This window comes from Somniosus microcephalus, chromosome 11 (assembly GCF_052327205.1).
Source record: "Somniosus microcephalus isolate GS21.2 chromosome 11, FLI_Smic_1.0, whole genome shotgun sequence".
Taxonomy (NCBI): Eukaryota; Metazoa; Chordata; class Chondrichthyes; order Squaliformes; family Somniosidae; genus Somniosus; species Somniosus microcephalus.
In genome coordinates this window covers 80,793,391-80,815,531 of record NC_140997.1, presented here as the reverse complement: position 1 = coordinate 80,815,531, position 22,141 = coordinate 80,793,391, and positions in this window count along the sequence as shown.

Sequence of the window (22,141 nt, the reverse complement as noted above, 5' to 3'; positions counted from 1 at the left end):
GGGATCGAGAGTGGCAGAGGGCTCAAGTGAGGCGGAGGAATCGAGAGAGGTGGAGGGATCGAGAGAGGCAGAGGGATCGCGAGAGGTGGAGGGCTCGAGGGAGAGGTGGAGGGCTCGAGAGAGGCTGAGGGCTCGAGAGAGGCGGAGGGCCCGAGGGAGAGGTGGATGGCTCGAGAGAGGTGGAGGGCTCGAGAGAGATGGAGGGCTCGAGAGAGGCGGAGGGCTCGAGAGAGAGAGAGGCGTAGGGCTTGAGAGAGAGGCGGAGGGCTCGAGAGAGAGGCAGAGGGCTCGAGAGAGAGAGGCGGAGGGCTCGAGAGAGAGAGAGGCGGAGGGATCGAGAGGCGGAGGGCTCGAGAGAGAGAGGCGGAGGGCTCGAGAGAGGCGGAGAGATCGAGAGAGGCAGAGGGATCGAGAGAGGCAGAGGGCTCGAGAGAGAGGTGGAGGGCTCGAGAGAGAGGTGGAGGGCCCGAGAGAGAGGTGGAGGGCTCGAGAGATGTGGAGGGCTCGAGAGAGGTGGAGGGCTCGAGAGAGAGAGGTGGAGGGCTCGAGAGAGAGGTGGAGGGCTAGAGAGAGAGAGAGGCAGAGGGCGAGAGAGAGGCAGAGGGCTCGAGAGAGAGAGGCGGAGTGCTCGAGAGAGAGAGAGAGGCGGATGGCTCGAGAGAGAGAGGAAGAGGGATCGAGAGAGAGAGGCCGAGGGCGAGAGAGAGAGGCAGAGGGTGAGAGAGAGGCAGAGGGCGAGAGAGAGGCAGAGGGTGAGAGAGAGAGAGGCGGAGTGCTCGAGAGAGAGAGAGAGAGGCGAAGGGCGAGAGAGAGGCAGAGGGCTCGAGAGAGAGAGAGGTGGAGGGCTCGAGAGAGGTGGAGGGCTCGAGAGAGAGGCGGAGGGTGAGTGAGAGGTAGAGGGCTCGAGAGAGAGGTGGAGGGCTCGAGGGAGAGGCGGTGGGCTCGAGAGAGAGAGAGAGAGGTGGAGGGCTCGAGAGAGAGAGAGAGGGGGAGGGCTCGAGAGAGAGAGGCGGAGGGCGAGAGAGAGTGGAGGAGGGCGAGAGAGAGAGGCAGAGGGTGAGAGAGAGGCGGAGGGTGAGAGAGAGGTGGAGGGCTCGAGAGATGTGGAGGACTCGAGAGGGGCTGAGGGCTCAAGAGAGAGTTGGAGGGCTCGAGAGAGAGAGGTGGAGGGCTCAAGGGAGAGGCGGAGGGCTCAAGAGATGTGGAGGGCTCAAGAGAGAGGTGGAGGGCTCGAGAGACGTGGATGGCTCGAGAGAGGCGGAGGGCTCGAGAGAGGCGGAGGGCTCGAGAGAGAGTTGGAGGGCTCGAGTGAGAGGTGGAGGGCTCGAGAGAGAGAGAGAGGTGGAGGGCTCTAGAGAGGCGGAGGGCTCGAGAGAGAGGTGGAGGGCACGAGAGACAGGTGGAGGGTGAGAGAGAGGCAGAGGTCTCGAGAGAGAGAGAGGTGGAGGGCTCGAGGTAGGTGGAGGGTGAGAGAGAGGTGGAGGGCTCGAGAGAGAGAGAGAGGTGGAGGGCTCGAGGTAGGTGGAGGGTGAGAGAGAGGTGGAGGGCTCGAGGGAGGCGGAGGGCTCGAGAGAGGTGGCGGGCTCGAGAGAGAGGTGGAGGGCTCAAGAGAGGTGGAGGGATCGAGAGAGAGGTGGAGGGCTCGAGAGAGGTGGAGGGATCGAGAGAGGTGGAGGGATCGAGAGAGGTGGAGGAATCGAGGGAGGTGGAGGGCTCGAGAGAGGTGGAGGGCTCGAGAGAGGTGGAGGGCTCGAGAGAGAGGTGGAGGGCTCGAGAGAGAGGTGGAGGGCTCAAGAGAGAGAGGCGGAGGGTGAGAGAGAGCGGCGGAGGGTGAGAGAGAGAGAGTGGCGGAGGGTGAGAGAGAGGTGGAGTGCTCGAGAGAGAGGTGGAGGGCTCGAGAGAGGTGGAGGGGTAGAGAGAGAGGCGGAGGGCTCGAGAGAGACAGAAGCGGAGGGCTCGAGAGAGTCGGAGGGTGAGAGAGAGGTGGAGGGTGAGAGAGAGGTGGAGGGCTCGAGAGAGGCGGAAGGCTCAAGAGGCGGAGGGCTCGAGAGAGAGGTGGAGGGCTCAAGGGAGGTGGAGGGCTTGAGGGAGAGGCGGAGGGCTCGAGAGAGAGAGAGGCGGAGGGCTCGAGAGAGAGAGAGGCGGAGTGCTCTCGAGAGAGAGAGGTGGAGGGCTCGAGAGAGAGGTGTAGGGCTCGAGAGTGGCGGAGGGCTCGAGAGAGGTGGAGTGCTCGAGAGAGGCGGAGGGCTTGAGAGAGAGGCGGAGGGCTTGAGAGAGAGGCGGAGAGCTCGAGAGAGAGAGGCGGAGGGCTCGAGAGAGGCGGAGGGCTCAAGAGAGATTGAGGCGGAGGGATCGACAGTGGCGGAAGGCTCAAGAAGCGGAGGGCTCGAGAGAGAGAGAGAGGTGGAGGGCTCGAGAGAGTCGGAAGGCTCAAGAAGCGGAGGGCTCGAGAGAGAGAGAGGTGGAGGGCTCAAGAGAGGTGGAGGGCTCGAGAGAGGTGGAGGGCTCGAGAGAGGCGGAGGATGAGAGAGAGGTAGAGGGCTCGAGAGAGAGGTGGAGGGCTCAAGGGAGAGGCGGAGGGCTCGAGAGAGAGAGAGAGGCGGAGGGCTCGAGAGACTCGGAGGGTGAGAGAGAGGTGGAGGGCTCAAGAGAGGTGGAGGGCTCGAGAGAGGTGGAGGGCTCGAGAGAGGCGGAGGATGAGAGAGAGGTAGAGGGCTCGAGAGAGAGGTGGAGGGCTCAAGGGAGAGGCGGAGGGCTCGAGAGAGAGAGAGAGAGAGGTGGAGGGTGAGAGAGAGGCGGAGGGTGAGAGAGGTGGAGTGCTCGAGAGCGAGGTGGAGGGCTCGATGTAGGTGGAGGGTGAGAGAGAGGTGGAGGGCTCGAGAGAGAGGTGGAGGGCTCGAGAGAGAGTGGCGGAGGGCTCGAGAGAGAGAGAGGCGGAGGGCTCGAGAGAGAGAGGCGGAGGGCTCGAGAGAGGCGGAGGGCTCGAGAGAGAGGTGGAGGGCTCGAGAGAGAGGTGGAGGGCTCGAGAGAGAGAGGTGGAGGGTGAGAGAGAGGCGGAGGGTGAGGGAGAGAGAGGTGGAGGGTGAGAGAGAGGTGTTGGGCTCGAGAGAGAGAGGTGGAGGGCTCGAGAGAGAGAGGTGGAGGGCTCGAGAGAGAGGTGGAGGGCTCGAGAGAGAGAGGTGGAGGGCTCGAGAGAGAGGTGGAGTGCTCGAGAGCGAGGTGGAGGGCTCGATGTAGGTGGAGGGTGAGAGCGAGGTGGAGGGATCGAGAGAGGCGGAGGGCTCGAGAGAGGTGGAGGGCTCGAGAGAGAGGTGTAGGGCTCGAGAGAGGTGGAGGGCTCGAGAGAGGCGGAGGGCTCGAGAGAGAGGTGGAAGGCTCGAGAGAGGTGGAGGGCTCGAGAGAGAGGTGGAGGGCTCGAGAGAGAGAGAGGTGGAGGGCTCGAGAGAGAGGCAAAGGGTGAGAGAGAGGTGGACGGTTCGCGAGAGAGGTGGAGGGCTCGAGAGAGGTGGCGGGCTCGAGAGAGAGGCGGAGGGCTCGAGAGAGAGAGAGGCGGAGGGCTCGAGAGAGAGAGAGAGAGGCGGAGGGCTCGCGAGAGAGAGAGGTGGAGGGCTCGAGTGAGAGAGGCGGAGGGTGAGAGAGAGGTGGAGGGCTCGTGAGAGAGGCGGAGGGCTCGAGAGAGAGAGGCGGAGGGCTCGAGAGACTCGGAGGGCTCGAGAGAGGTGGAGGGCTCGAGAGAGGTGGAGGGCTCGAGAGAGGCGGAGGATGAGAGAGAGGTAGAGGGCTCGAGAGAGAGGTGGAGGGCTCAAGGGAGAGGCGGAGGGCTCGAGAGAGAGGCGGAGGGCTCGAGAGAGAGAGGCGGAGGGCTCGAGAGAGAGAGAGGTGGAGGGTGAGAGAGAGGCGGAGGGTGAGAGAGAGAGGTGGAGTGCTCGAGAGCGAGGTGGAGGGCTCGAGAGCGAGGTGGAGGGCTCGATGTAGGTGGAGGGTGAGAGAGGGGTGGAGGGCTCGAGAGAGGCGGAGGGCTCGAGAGAGGTGGAGGGCTCGAGAGAGAGGTGGAGGGCTCGAGAGAGAGGTGGAGGGCTCGAGAGAGTGGCGGAGGGCTCGAGAGAGAGAGAGGCGGAGGGCTCGAGAGAGAGAGGCGGAGGGCTCAAGAGAGAGAGGCGGAGGGCTCGAGAGAGGCGGAGGGCTCAAGAGAGGTGGAGGGATCGAAAGAGATGGAGGGATCGAGAGAGGTGGAGGGATCGAGGGAGGTGGAGGGATCGAGAGAGGTGGAGGGCTCAAGAGAGAGGTGGAGGGCTCGAGAGAGGTGGAGGGCTCGAGAGAGAGACGGAGGGCTCGAGAGAGAGGTGGAGGGCTCGAGAGTGAGAGAGAGGCGGAGGGCTCGAGAGAGAGAGGCGGAGGGCTCGAGTGAGTGGCGGAGGGCTCGAGAGAGAAAGGCAGAGGGCTCGAGAGAGAGAGAGGCGGAGGGCTCGAGAGAGAGAGAGGCGGAGGGCTCGAGAGAGGCGGAGGGCTCAAGAGAGGTGGAGGGATCGAAAGAGCTGGAGGGATCGAGAGAGGTGGAGGGATCGAGGGAGGTGGAGGGATCGAGAGAGGTGGAAGGCTCGAGAGAGGTGGAGGGCTCGAGAGAGAGAGGCGGAGGGCTCGAGTGAGTGGCGGAGGGCTCGAGAGAGAGAGGCAGAGGGCTCGAGAGAGAGAGGCGGAGGGCTCGAGAGAGAGAGAGAGACGGAGGGCTCGAGAGAGGCGGAGGGCTCAAGAGAGGTGGAGGGATCGAAAGAGGTGGAGGGATCAAGAGAGGTGGAGGGATCGAGGGAGGTGGAGGGATCGAGAGAGGTGGAAGGCTCGAGAGAGGTGGAGGGCTCGAGAGAGAGGTGGAGGGCTCGAGAGAGAGGTGGAGGGCTCGAGAGAGAGGCGGAGGGTGAGAGAGAGGTAGAGGGCCCGAGAGAGAGACGGAGGGCTCGAGAGAGAGGCGGAGGGCTCGAGAGTGAGAGAGAGGCAGAGGGCTCGAGAGAGAGAGGCGGAGGGCTCGAGTGAGAAAGGCGGAGGGTGAGAGAGAGGCGGAGGGCTCGAGAGAAAGAGGCGGAGGGCTCGAGAGAGAGAGAGAGGCGGAGGGTGAGAGAGAGGTGGAGGGTGAGAGAGAGGTGGAGGGCTCGAGAAAGGCGGAAGGCTCAAGAGGCGGAGGGCTCGAGAGAGGTGGAGGGCTCGAGAGATGTGGAGGGCTCGAGAGAGGCGGAGGATGAGAGACAGGTAGAGGGCTCGAGAGAGAGAGGTGGAGGGCTCAAGGGAGAGGCGGAGGGCTCGACAGAGTGATGCGGAGTGCTCGAGAGAGAGAGAGGCGGAGGGCTCGAGAGAGAGAGGCGGAGTGCTCGAGAGAGAGAGAGGCGGAGGGCTCGAGAGAGAGAGGTGGAGTGCTCGAGAGAGAGAGAGAGGTGGAGGGCTCGAGAGAGAGGTGGAGGGCTCGAGAGAGGCGGAGGGCTCCAGAGAGGTGGAGGGCTCGAGAGAGGCGGAGGGCTCGAGAGAGAGGCGGAGGGCTTGAGAGAGGCGGAGGGCTCGAGAGAGAGGCGGAGGGTGAGAGAGAGGCGGAGGGCTTCAGAGAGAGGCGGAGGGCTTGAGAGAGAGGCGGAGGGCTCGAGAGAGAGAGAGAGAGGCGGAGGGCTCGAGAGAGAGAGAGGAAGAGGGATCGAGAGAGAGAGGCCGAGGGCGAGAGAGAGAGGCAGAGGGTGAGAGAGAGGCAGAGGGCGAGAGAGAGGCAGAGGGCTCGAGAGAGAGAGGCGGAGTGCTCGAGAGAGAGAGAGAGAGGCGAAGGGCGAGAGAGAGGCAGAGGGCTCGAGAGAGAGAGAGAGAGGTGGAGGGCTCGAGAGAGGTGGATGGCTCGAGAGAGAGGCGGAGGGTGAGTGAGAGGTAGAGGGCTCGAGAGAGAGAGGTGGAGGGCTCGAGGGAGAGGCGGTGGGCTCGAGGGAGAGAGAGGTGGAGGGCTCGAGAGAGAGAGGGGGGAGGGCTCGAGAGAGAGAGGCGGAGGGCGAGAGAGAGAGGAGGAGGGCGAGAGAGAGAGGCAGAGGGTGAGAGAGAGGCGGAGGGTGAGAGAGAGGTGGAGGGCTCGAGAGATGTGGAGGACTCGAGAGAGGCGGAGGGCTCAAGAGAGAGTTGGAGGGCTCGAGAGAGAGAGGTGGAGGGCTCAAGGGAGAGGCGGAGGGCTCAAGAGATGTGGAGGGCTCAAGAGAGAGGTGGAGGGCTCGAGAGACGTGGATGGCTCGAGAGAGGCGGAGGGCTCGAGAGAGGCGGAGGGCTCGAGAGAGAGTTGGAGGGCTCGAGTGAGAGGTTGAGGGCTCGAGAGAGAGAGAGAGAGGTGGAGGGCTCTAGAGAGGCGGAGGGCTCGAGAGAGAGGTGGAGGGCTCGATGTAGGTGGAGGGTGAGAGAGAGGTGGAGGGCTCGAGAGAGAGGTGGAGGGCTCGAGAGAGTGGCGGAGGGCTCGAGAGAGAGAGAGGCGGAGGGCTCGAGAGAGAGAGGCGGAGGGCTCGAGAGAGGCGGAGGGCTCGAGAGAGGTGGAAGGCTCGAGAGAGGTGGAGGGCTCGAGAGAGAGGTGGAGGGCTCGAGAGAGAGAGGTGGAGGGCTCGAGAGAGAGGCAGAGGGTGAGAGAGAGGTGGACGTTTCGCGAGAGAGGTGGAGGGCTCGAGAGAGGCGGAGGGCTCGAGAGAGAGGCGGGGGGTGAGTGAGAGGTAGAGGGCTCGAGAGAGAGGTGGAGGGCTCGAGGGAGAGGTGGAGGGCTCGAGAGAGAGAGAGAGGGGGAGGGCTCGAGAGAGAGAGGCGGAGGGCGAGAGAGAGAGGAGGAGGGCGAGAGAGAGAGGCAGAGGGTGAGAGAGAGGTGGAGGGTGAGAGAGAGGTGGAGGGCTCGAGAGATGTGGAGGACTCGAGAGAGGCGGAGGGCTCAAGAGAGAGTTGGAGGGCTCGAGAGAGAGAGAGGTGGAGGGCTCAAGAGAGAGGCGGAGGGCTCAAGAGATGTGGAGGGCTCAAGAGAGAGGTGGAGGGCTCGAGAGACGTGGATGGCTCGAGAGAGGCGGAGGGCTCGAGAGAGGCGGAGGGCTCGAGAGAGAGTTGGAGGGCTCGAGTGAGAGGTGGAGGGCTCGAGAGAGAGAGAGAGGTGGAGGGCTCTAGAGAGGCGGAGGGCTCGAGAGAGAGGTGGAGGGCTCGAGAGACAGGTGGAGGGTGAGAGAGAGGCAGAGGTCTCGAGAGAGAGAGAGGTGGAGGGCTCGAGGTAGGTGGAGGGTGAGAGAGAGGTGGAGGGCTCGAGAGAGAGAGAGAGGTGGAGGGCTCGAGGTAGGTGGAGGGTGAGAGAGAGGTGGAGGGCTCGAGGGAGGCGGAGGGCTCGAGAGAGGTGGAGGGCTCGAGAGAGAGGTGGAGGGCTCAAGAGAGGTGGAGGGATCGAGAGAGAGGTGGAGGGCTCGAGAGAGGTGGAGGAATCGAGGGAGGTGGAGGGCTCGAGAGAGGTGGAGGGCTCGAGAGAGGTGGAGGAATCGAGGGAGGTGGAGGGCTCGAGAGAGGTGGAGGGCTCGAGAGAGGTGGAGGGCTCGAGAGAGAGGTGGAAGGCTCGAGAGAGAGGTGGAGGGCTCAAGAGAGAGAGGCGGAGGGTGAGAGAGAGCGGCGGAGGGTGAGAGAGAGAGAGTGGCGGAGGGTGAGAGAGAGGTGGAGTGCTCGAGAGAGAGGTGGAGGGCTTGAGAGAGGTGGAGGGGTAGAGAGGGAGGCGGAGGGCTCGAGAGAGACAGAGGCGGAGGGCTCGAGAGAGTCGGAGGGTGAGAGAGAGGTGGAGGGTGAGAGAGAGGTGGAGGGCTCGAGAGAGGCGGAAGGCTCAAGAGGCGGAGGGCTCGAGAGAGAGGTGGAGGGCTCAAGGGAGGTGGAGGGCTTGAGGGAGAGGCGGAGGGCTCGAGAGAGAGAGGCGGAGGGCTCGAGAGAGAGAGAGGCGGAGTGCTCGAGAGAGAGAGAGAGGTGGAGGGCTCGAGAGAGAGGCGTAGGGCTCGAGAGTGGCGGAGGGCTCGAGAGAGGTGGAGTGCTCGAGAGAGGCGGAGGGCTTGAGAGAGAGGCGGAGGGCTTGAGAGAGAGGCGGAGAGCTCGAGAGAGAGAGGCCGAGGGCTCGAGAGAGGCGGAGGGCTCAAGAAAGAGAGAGGCGGAGGGATCGAGAGTGGCAGAGGGCTCAAGTGAGGCGGAGGAATCGAGAGAGGTGGAGGGATCGAGAGAGGCAGAGGGATCGCGAGAGGTGGAGGGCTCGAGGGAGAGGTGGAGGGCTCGAGAGAGGCTGAGGGCTCGAGAGAGGCGGAGGGCCCGAGGGAGAGGTGGATGGCTCGAGAGAGGTGGAGGGCTCGAGAGAGATGGAGGGCTCGAGAGAGGCGGAGGGCTCGAGAGAGAGAGAGGCGTAGGGCTTGAGAGAGAGGCGGAGGGCTCGAGAGAGAGGCAGAGGGCTCGAGAGAGAGAGGCGGAGGGCTCGAGAGAGAGAGAGGCGGAGGGATCGAGAGGCGGAGGGCTCGAGAGAGAGAGGCGGAGGGCTCGAGAGAGGCGGAGAGATCGAGAGAGGCAGAGGGATCGAGAGAGGCAGAGGGCTCGAGAGAGAGGTGGAGGGCTCGAGAGAGGTGGAGGGCCCGAGAGAGAGGTGGAGGGCTCGAGAGATGTGGAGGGCTCGAGAGAGGTGGAGGGCTCGAGAGAGAGAGGTGGAGGGCTCGAGAGAGAGGTGGAGGGCTAGAGAGAGAGAGAGGCGGAGGGCTTGAGAGAGGTGGAGGGCTCGAGAGAGGTGGAGGGCTCGAGAGAGAGGCAGAGGGTGAGTGAGAGGTAGAGGGCTTGAGAGAGAGGTGGAGGGCTCGAGGGAGAGGCGGTGGGCTCGAGGGAGAAGCGGAGGGCTCGAGAGAGATAGAGAGAGGCGGAGGGTGAGAGAGAGGTGGAGGGCTCGAGAGTGGTGGAGGGCTCAAGAGAGAGGTGGAGGGCTCAAGAGAGAGAGGTGGAGGGCTCAAGGGAGAGGCGGAGGGCTCAAGAGAGGTGGAGGGCTCGAGAGAGGTGGAGGGCTCGAGAGAGGCGGAGGGCACGAGAGAGAGAGGCAGAGGGCTCGAGATTGAGGTGGAGGGCTCGAGAGAGAGGTGGAGGGCTCGAGTGAGAGGTGGAGGGCTTGAGAGAGGCGGAGGGCTCGAGAGAGAGGCGGAGGGTGAGAGAGAGGCGGAGGGCTTCAGAGAGAGGCGGAGGGCTTGAGAGAGAGGCGGAGGGCTCGAGAGAGAGAGAGAGAGGCGGAGGGCTCGAGTGAGAGAGGAAGAGGGATCGAGAGAGAGAGGCCGAGGGCTCGAGAGAGAGGCAGAGGGCGAGAGAGAGGCAGAGGGCGAGAGGGAGGCAGAGGGCTCGAGAGAGAGAGGCGGAGGGCTCGAGAGAGAGAGAGAGAGGCGGAGGGCGAGAGAGAGGCAGAGGGCTCGAGAGAGAGAGAGGTGGAGGGCTCGAGAGAGAGGTGGAGGGCTCGAGAGAGAGGCGGAGGGTGAGTGAGAGGTAGAGGGCTCGAGAGAGAGGTGGAGGGCTCGAGGGAGAGGCAGTGGGCTCGAGAGAGAGAGAGAGAGAGGGGGAGGGCTCGAGAGAGAGAGGCGGAGGGCGAGAGAGAGAGGGGGAGGGCGAGAGAGAGAGGCAGAGGGTGAGAGAGAGGTGGAGGGTGAGAGAGAGGTGGAGGGCTCGAGAGATGTGGAGGACTCGAGAGAGGCGGAGGGCTCAAGAGAGAGTTGGAGTGCTCGAGAGAGAGAGGTGGAGGGCTCAAGGGAGAGGCGGAGGGCTCAAGAGATGTGGAGGGCTCAAGAGAGAGGTGGAGGGCTCGAGAGACGTGGATGGCTCGAGAGAGGCGGAGGGCTCGAGAGAGGCGGAGGGCTCGAGAGAGAGTTGGAGGGCTCGAGAGAGAGGTGGAGGGCTCGAGAGAGAGAGAGAGAGGTGGAGGGCTCTAGAGAGGTGGAGGGTGAGAGAGAGGCGGAGAGCTCGAGAGAGGCGGAAGGCTCGAGAGAGGTGGAGGGCTCGAGAGAGTGGCGGAGGGCTCAAGAGAGGTGGAGGGATCGAGAGAGGTGGAGGGATCGAGAGAGGTGGAGGAATCGAGGGAGGTGGAGGGCTCGAGAGAGAGGTGGAGGGATCGAGAGAGGTGGAGGGATTGAGAGATGGAGGGCTTGAGAGAGGTGGAGGGCTCGAGAGAGGTGGAGGGCTCGAGAGAGAGAGGTGGAGGGCTCGAGAGAGAGGTGGAGGGCTCGAGAGAGGTGGAGGGCTCGAGAGAGAGGCGGAGGGCTCGAGAGAGAGAGAGGCGGAGGGCTCAAGTGAGAGAGGCAGAGGGTGACAGAGAGGTGGAGGGCTCGAGAGAGAGGTGGAGGGCTCAAGAGAGTTGGAGGGTGAGAGAGAGGTGGAGGGTGAGAGAGAGGTGGAGGGCTCGAGAGAGAGGTGGAAGGCTCAAGAGGCGGAGGGCTCGAGAGAGAGAGAGGTGGAGGGCTCAACTGAGGTGGAGGGCTCGAGGGAGAGGCGGAGGGTGAGAGAGAGAGAGGTGGAGGGCTCGAGAGAGAGAGAGAGGCGGAGTGCTCGAGAGAGAGAGGTGGAGGGCTCGAGAGAGAGGTGGAGGGATCGAGAGGGGCGGAGGGCTCGAGAGAGGTGGAGGGCTCGAGAGAGGCGGAGGGCTCGAGAGAGAGAGGCGGAGGGCTTGAGAGAGTGGCGGAGGGCTCGAGAGAGAGAGAGAGAGGCGGCGGGCTCGAGAGAGGCGGAGGGCTCGAGAGAGAGAGGCGGAGGGATCGAGAGAGGCGGAGGGCTCAAGAGAGAGGCGGAGGGCTCGAGAGAGCCGGAGGGATCGAGAGAGGCGGAGGGATCGAGAGAGGTGGAGGGCTCGAGAGAGAGGTGGAGGGCTCAAGAGAGGTGGAGGGCTCGAGAGAGCGGTGGAGGGCTCGATAGAGAGGCGGAGGGCTCGAGGGAGAGAGAGAGGCATAGGGTGAGAGAGAGGCGGAGGGTGAGAGAGAGGTGGAGGGTGAGAGAGTGAGGTGGAGGGCTTGAGAGAGAGTTGGAGGGCTCGAGAGAGAGGCGGAGGGCTCGAGAGAGAGAGGCGGAGGGCTTGAGAGAGAGAGAGGCGGAGGGTGAGAGAGAGGTGGAGGGCTTGAGAGAGGTGGAGGGCTCCAGAGAGGCGGAGGGCTTGAGAGAGGCAGAGGGCTCGAGAGAGAGAGGGGGAGGGCTCGAGAGAGAGGTAGAGTGCTTGAGAGAGGCAGAGGGCTTGAGAGAGGAGGAGGGCTCGAGAGAGGGAGAGGCGGACGGCTCGAGAGAGAGAGAGAGAGAGAGAGGTGGAGGGCGAGAGAGAGGTGGAGGGCTCCAGAGAGGCGGAGGGCTTGAGAGAGGCGGAGGGCTCGAGAGAGAGGTGGAGGGCTCGAGAGAGGTGGAGGGCTCGAGAGGGGCTGAGGGCTCGAGAGAGGTGGAGGGCTCGAGGGAGAGGTGGATGGCTCGAGAGAGGTGGAGGGCTCGAGAGAGATGGAGGGCTCGAGAGAGGCGGAGGGCTCGAGAGAGAGGCGTAGGGCTCGAGAGAGAGAGGCGGAGGGCTCGAGAGAGAGAGGCGGGTGTCTCAAGAGAGAGGCGGAGGGCTCGAGAGAGAGACAGGCGGAGGGATCGAGAGAGGCGGAGGGCTCGAGAGAGATGCGGAGGGCTCGAGAGAGGCGGAGGGCTCGAGAGAGGCGGAGAGATCGAGAGAGGCGGAGGGATCGAGAGAGGCAGAGGGCTCGAGAGAGAGAGGTGGAGGGCTCGAGAGAGGTGGAGGGCTCGAGAGATGTGGAGGGCTCGAGAGAGGTGGAGGGCTCGAGAGAGAGAGAGGTGGAGGGCTCGAGAGAGAGGTGGAGGGCTAGAGAGAGAGAGAGAGGCGGAGGGCTCGAGAGGTGGAGGGCTCGAGAGAGGTGGAGGGCTCGAGAGAGAGAGGCGGAGGGTGAGTGAGAGGTAGAGGGCTCGAGAGAGAGGTGGAGGGCTCGAGGGAGAGGCGGTGGGCTCGAGGGAGAAGCGGAGGGCTCGAGAGAGAGAGAGAGAGAGGCGGAGGGTGAGAGAGAGGTGGAGGGCTCGAGATTGGTGGAGGGCTCAAGAGAGAGGTGGAGGGCTCGAGAGAGAGGTGGAGGGCTCAAGGGAGAGGCGGAGGGCTCAAGAGAGGTGGAGGGCTCGAGAGAGGTGGAGGGCTCGAGAGAGAGAGAGAGGCGGAGGGCACGAGAGAGAGAGGCAGAGGGCTTGAGATTGAGGCGGCGGGCTCGAGAGAGAGGTGGAGGGCTCGAGTGAGAGGTGGAGGGCTCGAGAGAGATAGAGGTGGAGGGCTCGAGAGAGAGGTGGAGGGCTCGAGAGAGGCGGAGGGCTCGAGAGAGAGAGGTGGAGGGCTCGAGAGATGTGGAGGGTGAGAGAGAGGCGGAGAGCTCGAGAGAGGCGGAAGGCTCGAGAGAGGTGGAGGGCTCGAGAGAGGTGGAGGGATCGAGAGAGGTGGAGGGATCGAGAGATGAAGGGCTCGAGAGAGAGGTGGAGGGCTCGAGAGAGAGGTGGAGGGCTCGAGAGAGAGAGGTGGAGGGCTCGAGTGAGAGAGGCAGAGGGTGACAGAGAGGTGGAGGGCTCGAGAGAGAGGTGGAGGGCTCGAGAGAGAGGTGGAGGGTTCGAGAGAGAGATGGAGGGCTCGAGAGAGAGAGAGGTGGAGGGCTCGAGAGAGGCGGAGGGCTCGAGAGAGAGAGAGAGAGGCGGAGGGCTCGAGTGAGAGAGGCAGAGGGTGACAGAGAGGTGGAGGGCTCGAGAGAGAGAGAGAGAGGCGGAGGGCTCGAGAGAGTCGGAGGGTGACAGAGAGGTGGAGGGTGAGAGAGAGGTGGAGGGCTCGAGAGAGAGGCGGAAGGCTCAAGAGGTGGAGGGCTCGAGAGAGAGAGGTGGAGGGCTCAACTGAGGTGGAGGGCTCGAGGGAGAGGCGGAGGGCTCGAGAGAGAGAGAGAGGCGGAGGGCTCGAGAGAGAGAGGCAGAGTGCTCGAGAGAGAGAGGTGGAGGGCTCGAGAGAGAGGTGGAGGGCTCGAGAGTGGCGGAGGGCTCGAGAGAGGTGGAGGGCTCGAGAGAGGCGGAGGGCTCGAGAGAGAGGCGGCGGGCTCGAGAGAGGCGGAGGGCTCGAGAGAGAGGCGGAGGGATCGAGAGAGCCGGAGGGCTCAAGAGAGAGGCGGAGGGCTCGAGAGAGCCGGAGGGATCGAGAGAGGCGGAGGGATCGAGAGAGGTGGAGGGCTCGAGAGAGAGGTGGAGGGCTCGAGAGAGGTGGAGGGCTCGAGAGAGCGGCGGAGGGCTCGAGAGAGAGAGGCGGAGGGCTCGAGAGAGAGAGAGAGAGAGGCATAGGGTGAGAGAGAGAGGCGGACGGTGAGAGAGAGGTGGAGGGTGAGAGAGGTGGAGGGCTCGAGAGAGTCGGAGGGCTCGAGAGAGAGAGAGGCGGAGGGCTCGAGAGAGAGAGGCGGAGGGCTTGAGAGAGAGAGAGGCGGAGGGTGAGAGAGAGGTGGAGGGCTCGAGAGAGAGGCGGAGGGCTCGAGAGAGAGAGAGAGAGAGAGGTGGAGGGCTTGAGAGAGGTGGAGGGCTCCAGAGAGGCGGAGGGCTTGAGAGAGGCAGAGGGCTCGAGAGAGAGAGGTGGAGGGCTCGAGAGAGAGAGAGGCAGAGGGCTTGAGAGAGGCAGAGGGCTTGAGAGAGGAGGAGGGCTCGAGAGAGAGAGAGAGAGGCGGACGGCTCGAGAGAGAGAGAGGTGGAGGGCGAGAGAGAGGTGGAGGGCTCCAGAGAGGCGGAGGGCTTGAGAGAGGCGGAGGGCTCGAGAGAGAGAGGTGGAGGGCTCGAGAGATGTGGAGGGTGAGAGAGAGGCGGAGAGCTCGAGAGAGGCGGAAGGCTCGAGAGAGGTGGAGGGCTCGAGAGAGGTGGAGGGATCGAGAGAGGTGGAGGGATCGAGAGATGGAGGGCTCGAGAGAGAGGTGGAGGGCTCGAGAGAGAGGTGGAGGGCTCGAGAGAGAGAGGTGGAGGGCTCGAGTGAGAGAGGCAGAGGGTGACAGAGAGGTGGAGGGCTCGAGAGAGAGAGGCGGAGGGCTCGAGAGAGTCGGAGGGTGACAGAGAGGTGGAGGGCTCGAGAGAGAGGTGGAGGGCTCGAGAGAGAGGTGGAGGGTTCGAGAGAGAGATGGAGGGCTCGAGAGAGAGAGAGGTGGAGGGCTTGAGAGAGGCGGAGGGCTCGAGAGAGAGAGAGAGAGGCGGAGGGCTCGAGTGAGAGAGGCAGAGGGTGACAGAGAGGTGGAGGGCTCGAGAGAGAGAGAGAGAGGCGGAGGGCTCGAGAGAGTCGGAGGGTGACAGAGAGGTGGAGGGTGAGAGAGAGGTGGAGGGCTCGAGAGAGAGGCGGAAGGCTCAAGAGGTGGAGGGCTCGAGAGAGAGAGGTGGAGGGCTCAACTGAGGTGGAGGGCTCGAGGGAGAGGCGGAGGGCTCGAGAGAGAGAGAGGCGGAGGGCTCGAGAGAGAGAGGCAGAGTGCTCGAGAGAGAGAGGTGGAGGGCTCGAGAGAGAGGTGGAGGGCTCGAGAGTGGCGGAGGGCTCGAGAGAGGTGGAGGGCTCGAGAGAGGCGGAGGGCTCGAGAGAGAGGCGGCGGGCTCGAGAGAGGCGGAGGGCTCGAGAGAGAGGCGGAGGGATCGAGAGAGCCGGAGGGCTCAAGAGAGAGGCGGAGGGCTCGAGAGAGCCGGAGGGATCGAGAGAGGCGGAGGGATCGAGAGAGGTGGAGGGCTCGAGAGAGAGGTGGAGGGCTCGAGAGAGGTGGAGGGCTCGAGAGAGCGGCGGAGGGCTCGAGAGAGAGAGGCGGAGGGCTCGAGAGAGAGAGAGAGAGGCATAGGGTGAGAGAGAGAGGCGGAGTGTGAGAGAGAGGTGGAGGGTGAGAGAGGTGGAGGGCTCGAGAGAGTCGGAGGGCTCGAGAGAGAGAGAGGCGGAGGGCTCGAGAGAGAGAGAGGCGGAGGGCTTGAGAGAGAGAGAGGCGGAGGGTGAGAGAGAGGTGGAGGGCTCGAGAGAGAGGCGGAGGGCTCGAGAGAGAGAGAGAGAGAGGTGGAGGGCTTGAGAGAGGTGGAGGGCTCCAGAGAGGCGGAGGGCTTGAGAGAGGCAGAGGGCTCGAGAGAGAGAGTTGGAGGGCTCGAGAGAGAGAGAGGCAGAGGGCTTGAGGGAGGCAGAGGGCTTGAGAGAGGAGGAGGGCTCGAGAGAGAGAGAGAGAGGCGGACGGCTCGAGAGAGAGAGAGGTGGAGGGCGAGAGAGAGGTGGAGGGCTCCAGAGAGGCGGAGGGCTTGAGAGAGGCGGAGGGCTCGAGAGAGAGAGGTGGAGGGCTCGAGAGAGGTGGAGGGCTCGAGAGAGAGGCGGAGGGTGAGTGAGAGGTAGAGTGCTCGGGAGAGAGGTGGAGGGCTCGAGGGAGAGGCGGTGGGCTCGAGGGAGAAGCGGAGGGCTCGAGAGAGAGAGAGAGGCGGAGGGCTCGAGAGAGAGAGAGGGGGAGGGTGAGAGAGAGAGAGGCGGAGGGCTCGAGAGAGCCGGAGGGCTCGAGAGAGAGGTGGAGGGCTCGAGTGAGAGGTGGAGGGCTCGAGAGAGAGAGAGAGGTGGAGGGCTCTAGAGAGGCGGAGGTCTCGAGAGAGAGAGAGAGAGAGAGAGAGAGAGGTGGAGGGCTCGAGAGAGGCGGAGGGTGAGAGAGAGAGGTGGAGGGCTCGAGAGAGGTGGAGGGCTCGAGAGAGAGGTGGAGGGTGAGAGAGAGGCAGAGGTCTCGAGAGAGAGAGAGAGAGGTGGAGGGCTCAAGAGAGAGAGGTGGAGGGCTCGAGAGAGGTGGAGGGTGAGAGAGAGGTGGAGGGTGAGAGAGAGAGGTGGAGTGCTCGAGAGAGAGGTGGAGGGCTCGTGGTAGGTGGAGGGTGAGAGAGAGGCGGAGGGCTCGAGAGAGGCGGAGGGCTCGAGAGAGTGGCGGAGGGCTCAAGAGAGGTGGAGTGCTTGAGAGAGGCGGAGGGCTCGAGAGAGAGAGGTGGAGGGCTCGAGAGAGGTGGAGGGCTCGAGAGAGGCGGAGGGTGAGTGAGAGGTAGAGGGCTCGAGATAGAGGTGGAGGGCTCGAGGGAGAGGCGGTGGGCTCGAGGGAGAAGCGGAGGGCTTGAGAGAGAGAGAGGCGGAGGGCTCGAGAGAGAGAGAGAGAGACGGAGGGCGAGAGAGAGAGGCGGAGGGCGAGAGAGGCGGAGGGTGAGAGAGAGGCGGAGGGTGAGAGAGAGGTGGAGGGTGAGAGAGAGGTGGAGGGTGAGAGAGAGAGGTGGAGGGCTCGAGAGAGAGGTGGAGGGATCGAGAGAGGTGGAGGGCTCAAGGGAGAGGCGGAGGGCTCTAGAGAGGTGGAGGGCTCGAGGGAGAGGTGGAGGGCTCGAGAGAGGTGGAGGGCTCGAGAGAGGCGGAGGGCTTGAGAGAGGCGGAGGGCTCGAGAGAGAGGTGGAGGGCTCGAGAGAGAGAGAGGTGGAGGGCTCGAGAGAGAGGTGGAGGGTGAGAGAGAGGCGGAGGGTGAGAGAGAGAGAGGTGGAGGGTGAGAGAGAGGTGGAGGGCTTGAGAGAGAGGTGGAGGGTGAGAGAGAGAGGTGGAGGGCTCGAGAGAGGTGGAGGGTGAGAGAGAGGCGGAGGGTGAGAGAGGTGGAGTGCTCGAGAGCGAGGTGGAGGGCTCGATGTAGGTGGAGGGTGAGAGAGAGGTGGAGGGCTCGAGAGGCGGTGGGTGATGTGCCTCAATAAGTCCGAGACTCGATGTTAGCGAAACAAAACAAGGCTTTTATTGACTTAGAAGGTAACACACAGAGGAGAATGTATCTTCCATCCAGAGGTCTGCCGTACTGGATGTGCTGCAGGCTGGGCCAGCTTACATAGGAGCCAGGTATGGGCGGAGCCCTACACACAGTACAATACAATGGAAATGAAACTGAAACCAACCACAGTCACAGGCAGAGAAATACTGATGAGTGATGAATGGAATATTTCATCACATTCACCCCTTCTATAGATTTAGTCTGTTCGGGGGTTTGATAGTCCTCTGCGACCGACGTGGCTGTTGTGGTGCCGCGGGTGTCGGCTGGGTGTCCCCGGTGGCCTCCTGGGTCTCTGCCGGGGGTGCCGCCATGGTTGTTGAAGGGGTAGTTGGTGGGGGTACCGTTGGTCGATGTTCTTCCGGGGGTGATGAAAGAGTAGTGGGTGGGTAAGAGTTGCTGTGGTCGTTGTTGCTGCTGTTGTCGTGGTTGTTGTCGTTACCGGCTGGGGCGATGTCTTTTATGGACACGGTGTCCTCCCTTCCGTCGGCGTGCCGGACATATGCGTATTGGGGGTTGGCGTGGAGTAGGTGCACTGACTCCACGAGAGGGTCCGTCTTGTGGCCCCTCACATGCCTTCGCACGAATACCGGACCTGGGGTGGAGAGCCATGATGGCATGGATACGCCTGAGGTGGATTTCCGGGGAAAGACAAACATTCGCTCGTGAGGCGTGGCATTAGTGGCAGTACACAATAGCGACCGTATCGAATGGAGCACATCTGGGAGGACTTCCTGCCAGCGGGAGATCGGGAGGCCTTTGGTCCTTAGAGCTAGCGTGACTGCTTTCCATACTGTCCCGTTCTCTCGCTCCACTTTGTTAAGTATGTGTATTGTATTGAACAATTAACACAAAGACTTAAACGTATAACTCAAACAGGCCTTTACTGGTTGGAGGTAGGGACTGCACGTAGGTCTTTACTTCATGCCCACAGGCGGGAACTGAGGGGAGATCAGTACCCACAGTACTATTTATACCCCTATGGCCAGGAGTGGTACTGCGTATCACTACGCCCTACAAGTAGTGCAGTCCTGTCCATAGGTTCAAGTAGCACACATATTACATACACAACATTCCTCCCTTCTTAGCTTTACAGTCATCTCCCCATTTAACATAACGTAACAACATATATACATATATAACTTCAGGTTTACATAACAGAATAACATAGGTACATAGATAACTTCATGTCAAAACAGATCACAGATTCAGTCTCTGCGGGAAACAGTTCACAGATTCAATCTCTGTGGTGTAGTCGGTTCACGTTGCTGGAGTGACTCATTCAATAGTCCTTCCATGGATTTAACAGTTTGAACTTCCGAACTGAATTGGCTCCGTTCGGAGGGACCACGTGTGTGATCTGATAGAGGTAATAATGGTTCAGATGGGTCATCTTCTGTTTCGACTTTTCCTTTTCTGCTTCTTGGAGACTCTCTGGGCTCCATTGTCAGCTGCCACAGCTGCCAGCTGCATGCGCAGTTCCTCCTTCTCTTCCTCCTGTTTCCGTCGTAGAGCCAGCTTCTCCCGATGTTCCGTAGACTTTTGGTGCTCCTCCATGATTTCTGCACTTTGGGAGTCGAAGTTACAAGCTGGGCAGGACAGGACATCGTAATATTCGGTGTCGTCCACCAGGTCATGGTAATATTCGGTGTCGTCCTGAGCTAGACCAGTGAGAGGGTCGTCTATTTCCTCCATACCCAGCTGGACGTTAGCCAGCTCTTGTTCCAAATCCAGACATCTTTCCTGAAGAGACTTCTTCATGTGTACCTCTGCATCCAGCTTTTTCTGGGCTTTCAGCAAGTCGTTTACTAATGACCTCATTTGAGATTTTACTACTTCAACTTCTTTTGGAGATTGATTGATCGGACTATTCAATCCCTCTACCGGAGCAGCTGTTTCAGCGGTCTGTTGTTCTACGTTGACGTGAGTCAGCGTACTTTTGGCATCCAAGGGCTGCTCTGTTGCAGTCATCTCAGTCTGTGTTGCCACCTCAGCTCTTCCAATAACCTTTGAGAGCTCCGAACCCCTTTCGTTTGAATATTGAAGTTCGTGTTCAAGTTTTTCCCATTTCAGAGTCCTGTCCTTCAGCATATGCAGGAGTTGGCTGACCGTTAACTCCTCTGACATCAGACGTTTTGTGTGCTCCTGCTCCATTTTCTCCATCAGCTGCTTCTGTTGTCTTTCCAGATTCTCCAACTCTATATCAAAGAGCTCTTTCGTTGCATTCAACTCTTGCTCAAAACGGCGAAGCATTTGTTCTAATTGCTGTTGTAGTTTGAAATGGAGTTGAGTTCGAGCCCGGTGTCCCTCAGAAATGGGCACATCAGTAGACTTGCCAGACTCAGAATCCACAGTTAAACTATGTTGTTGTTGCTCAGTGGAATTCTGTGCTGAAACTTTGTCTTTTGCACCTGAGTTGGGCTTACCATCATCCGTTCCAGAGTCTGGGCCGACTATCTTCACCGAGTTCTCACTCGTTATTGTTTGTAGGAAATGCCAGTCCATATTCATTTTCCTAATCCACTCCCGTCCTAGTAGTGGAGGACCTCCTTCAGATATCACATATAAGTCCATTATTTGACTGTCTTCGCCCTTGTGGACCACTGCAACCTCCATTTTCCCGATGGGGTACACTCTTTGCCCCGTGTATGTTTTCAATATAATCCCCGTATCCTGTAGGGGAATATGTTGGAATAACTTTCCGTAATCTTTCTTATTTATGACCGTCAATGCCGATCCAGTGTCCAATTCCAGTTTTACTTGGACTCCTTCTATCTGAAGAGTGACCCAAATTGTCTGGAGGTCTGCACCCTTACCAGCGTTGAGTACTCTTAAGCTAGCCAGTTCATTACAGCTTAAGCTAGCCAGTTCATTACTGCTAGCGTCTGAATCGGACTCCTGTTCGGTCACCTTGTGTACCTTTGCGTATTTGCCTTGCGGTGACTTCTTGTTGCTGGTCTTCTTCCCTGACCTGCATACTCTAGCTATATGTCCAAGCCTACCACAAGTTCTACATTCTTGGTTTTTAAACCAACACTGGTTCTGATCATGCGTTGTCTTTCCACAACGATAACATTTGCCAGAACTCACACCCAATTTGTGTGCACTGAGCTCCGGTGACCGTAGCTGCATTACTGCCGTGCCTCTCGCTGCGGCTTCGTGTGCTGCTGCCATAGTGACCGCCTTCTCAAGCGTCAGCTCATTCTCCTCGAGCAGTCGCTTTTGTGTATCCTGTTTAAATAAACCACACACAAATTTGTCTCGTAGTGCATCTGTCAGTCCCGTTCCAAACTGGCAATATTTCGCTAATTTACGCAATTCCAGCAAATATTCAGCATTGCTTTCATGCTGTAACTGCCTTCTGTCGTAAAATTTAAATCGTTCCGCTAGCATCAGCGGCGTGGGGTTTAGATGATCTTTCAGGACAGTAACAATCTCATCGAACGTCTTATCCGCCGGTTCATCTGGTGATAACAGGTGTTTCAATTGCCCGTATGTCTTCGCACCCATTAAATTTAATAATGTTAGAGCTTTATCTTGGTCACGAATTTTATTGGCCTTACAATAATTTTTACTCTTTCAACATATATGGCCCAATCTTCGAGATCACTATCAAAGGTGCTAATATTCCCGTGTTTAGGCATTGTAGATTTGCAATTTCTCAGATTTTATTTTCTTTACTTGTTATCAAAGATGGCGGCTTCCCGCTCTTGCCGTCGTCCTCCGCCCACAAAATGGCGGTTTTCCCGTGCTTGGCGGTCTTCACCCGTCCCCCGACGCCGTCTCCCTTCAGCCCCCGAGTGCGGCCCTTATCAGCGGATGCGATCGCTGGATCGTGAAGTGGCTCCCGACCGAAGCGGCTCTCGCACCTTGAGCTTCTGCAGCCGCCGCGCCTTTCAGTCCGAGTGCGGCCCTTATCTTTGGTCCCGATCGCTGGCCCGCGCTGCGCCTCGCACTTGAAGCGGCTCCCGGCCTCTGGCTCACCCGCTCGCGCGGCTCTTGCTCGCTCCCTCCCGGCCTCTGGCTTACCCACGAGGTTATGGAGGCTTCAGGGTCCTAATGCCTGTCGCTTCCAGTCACTGGAAGCTGTCAGGATTTCTGCTGCCCTTCAGTTTTGAGTGGGGTGTTGAGGATTGAAACCTCTCTTCAACGTCCTGTCTTTGGACGAAGCCGCCGTGGAATAACTGCCGCAGGGTTCGAACCGACTCATCGCCAGTGTTAAGTATGTGTATTGTATTGAACAATTAACACAAAGACTTAAACGTATAACTCAAACAGGCCTTTACTGGTTGGAGGTAGGGACTGCACGTAGGTCTTTACTTCATGCCCACAGGCGGGAACTGAGGGGAGATCAGTACCCACAGTACTATTTATACCCCTATGGCCAGGAGTGGTACTGCGTATCACTACGCCCTACAAGTAGTGCAGTCCTGTCCATAGGTTCAAGTAGCACACATATTACATACACAACACACTTGACCGTTACCCCGGGGGTTGTAGCTGGTGGTACGGCTCGTGGCGATCCCCCTGGACAGCATGTACTGGCGTAGCTCTTCACTCATGAAGGACGCCCCCCTATCCGTATGGATGTAGCTCGGCATACCGAACAGGCAGAACAGGCTGTTGAGGCATTTAATGACCGTGGCGCTGGTCATGTCTGGGCAGGGGAAGGCGAATGGGAAACGAGAATATTCGTCCACAATGTTCAGGAAGTAAACATTGCGGTCGACGGACGGGAGGGGGCCCTTGAAATCTAAGCTGAGCAGCTCAAAGGGCCGTGTAGCTTTGATTAAGTGGGCTCTATCTGGGCGGTAGAACCGAGGCTTGCACTCAGCGCAAGTGCGACAGTTCCTGGTCAGGGACCGAACTTCCTCAATCGAGTAGGGTACGTTGCGGGATTTTATGAAGTGGAACAGCTGCGTGACCCCTGGGTGGCAGAGGTCATTGTGGAGGGTCTATAGCCGATCCCCGGTGGCGCTGGCACACATCCCTCGTGAGAGGGCGTCGGGGGATTCGTTAAGGGCCCCTGGCCGGTAGATGATGTCATAATCGAAGGTGGAGAGCTCGATCCGCCACCTAAGAATCTTATCATTTTTAATCTTCCCCTTCTGTTTATTACTGAACATAAATGCTACCGACCGCTGGTCGGTAAGTAGGGTGAAGCGTTTGCCGGCTAGGTAGTGGCGCCAGTGGCGCACTGCCTCCACGATGGCTTGGGCCTCCTTTTCTACGGAGGAGTGTCTGATCTCGGGCCCTTGGAGGGTCCTCGAGAAGAAAGCTATGGGCCGCCCCGTCTGGTTGAGGGTGGCCGCCAAGGCAAAGTCAGACGCATCACTTTC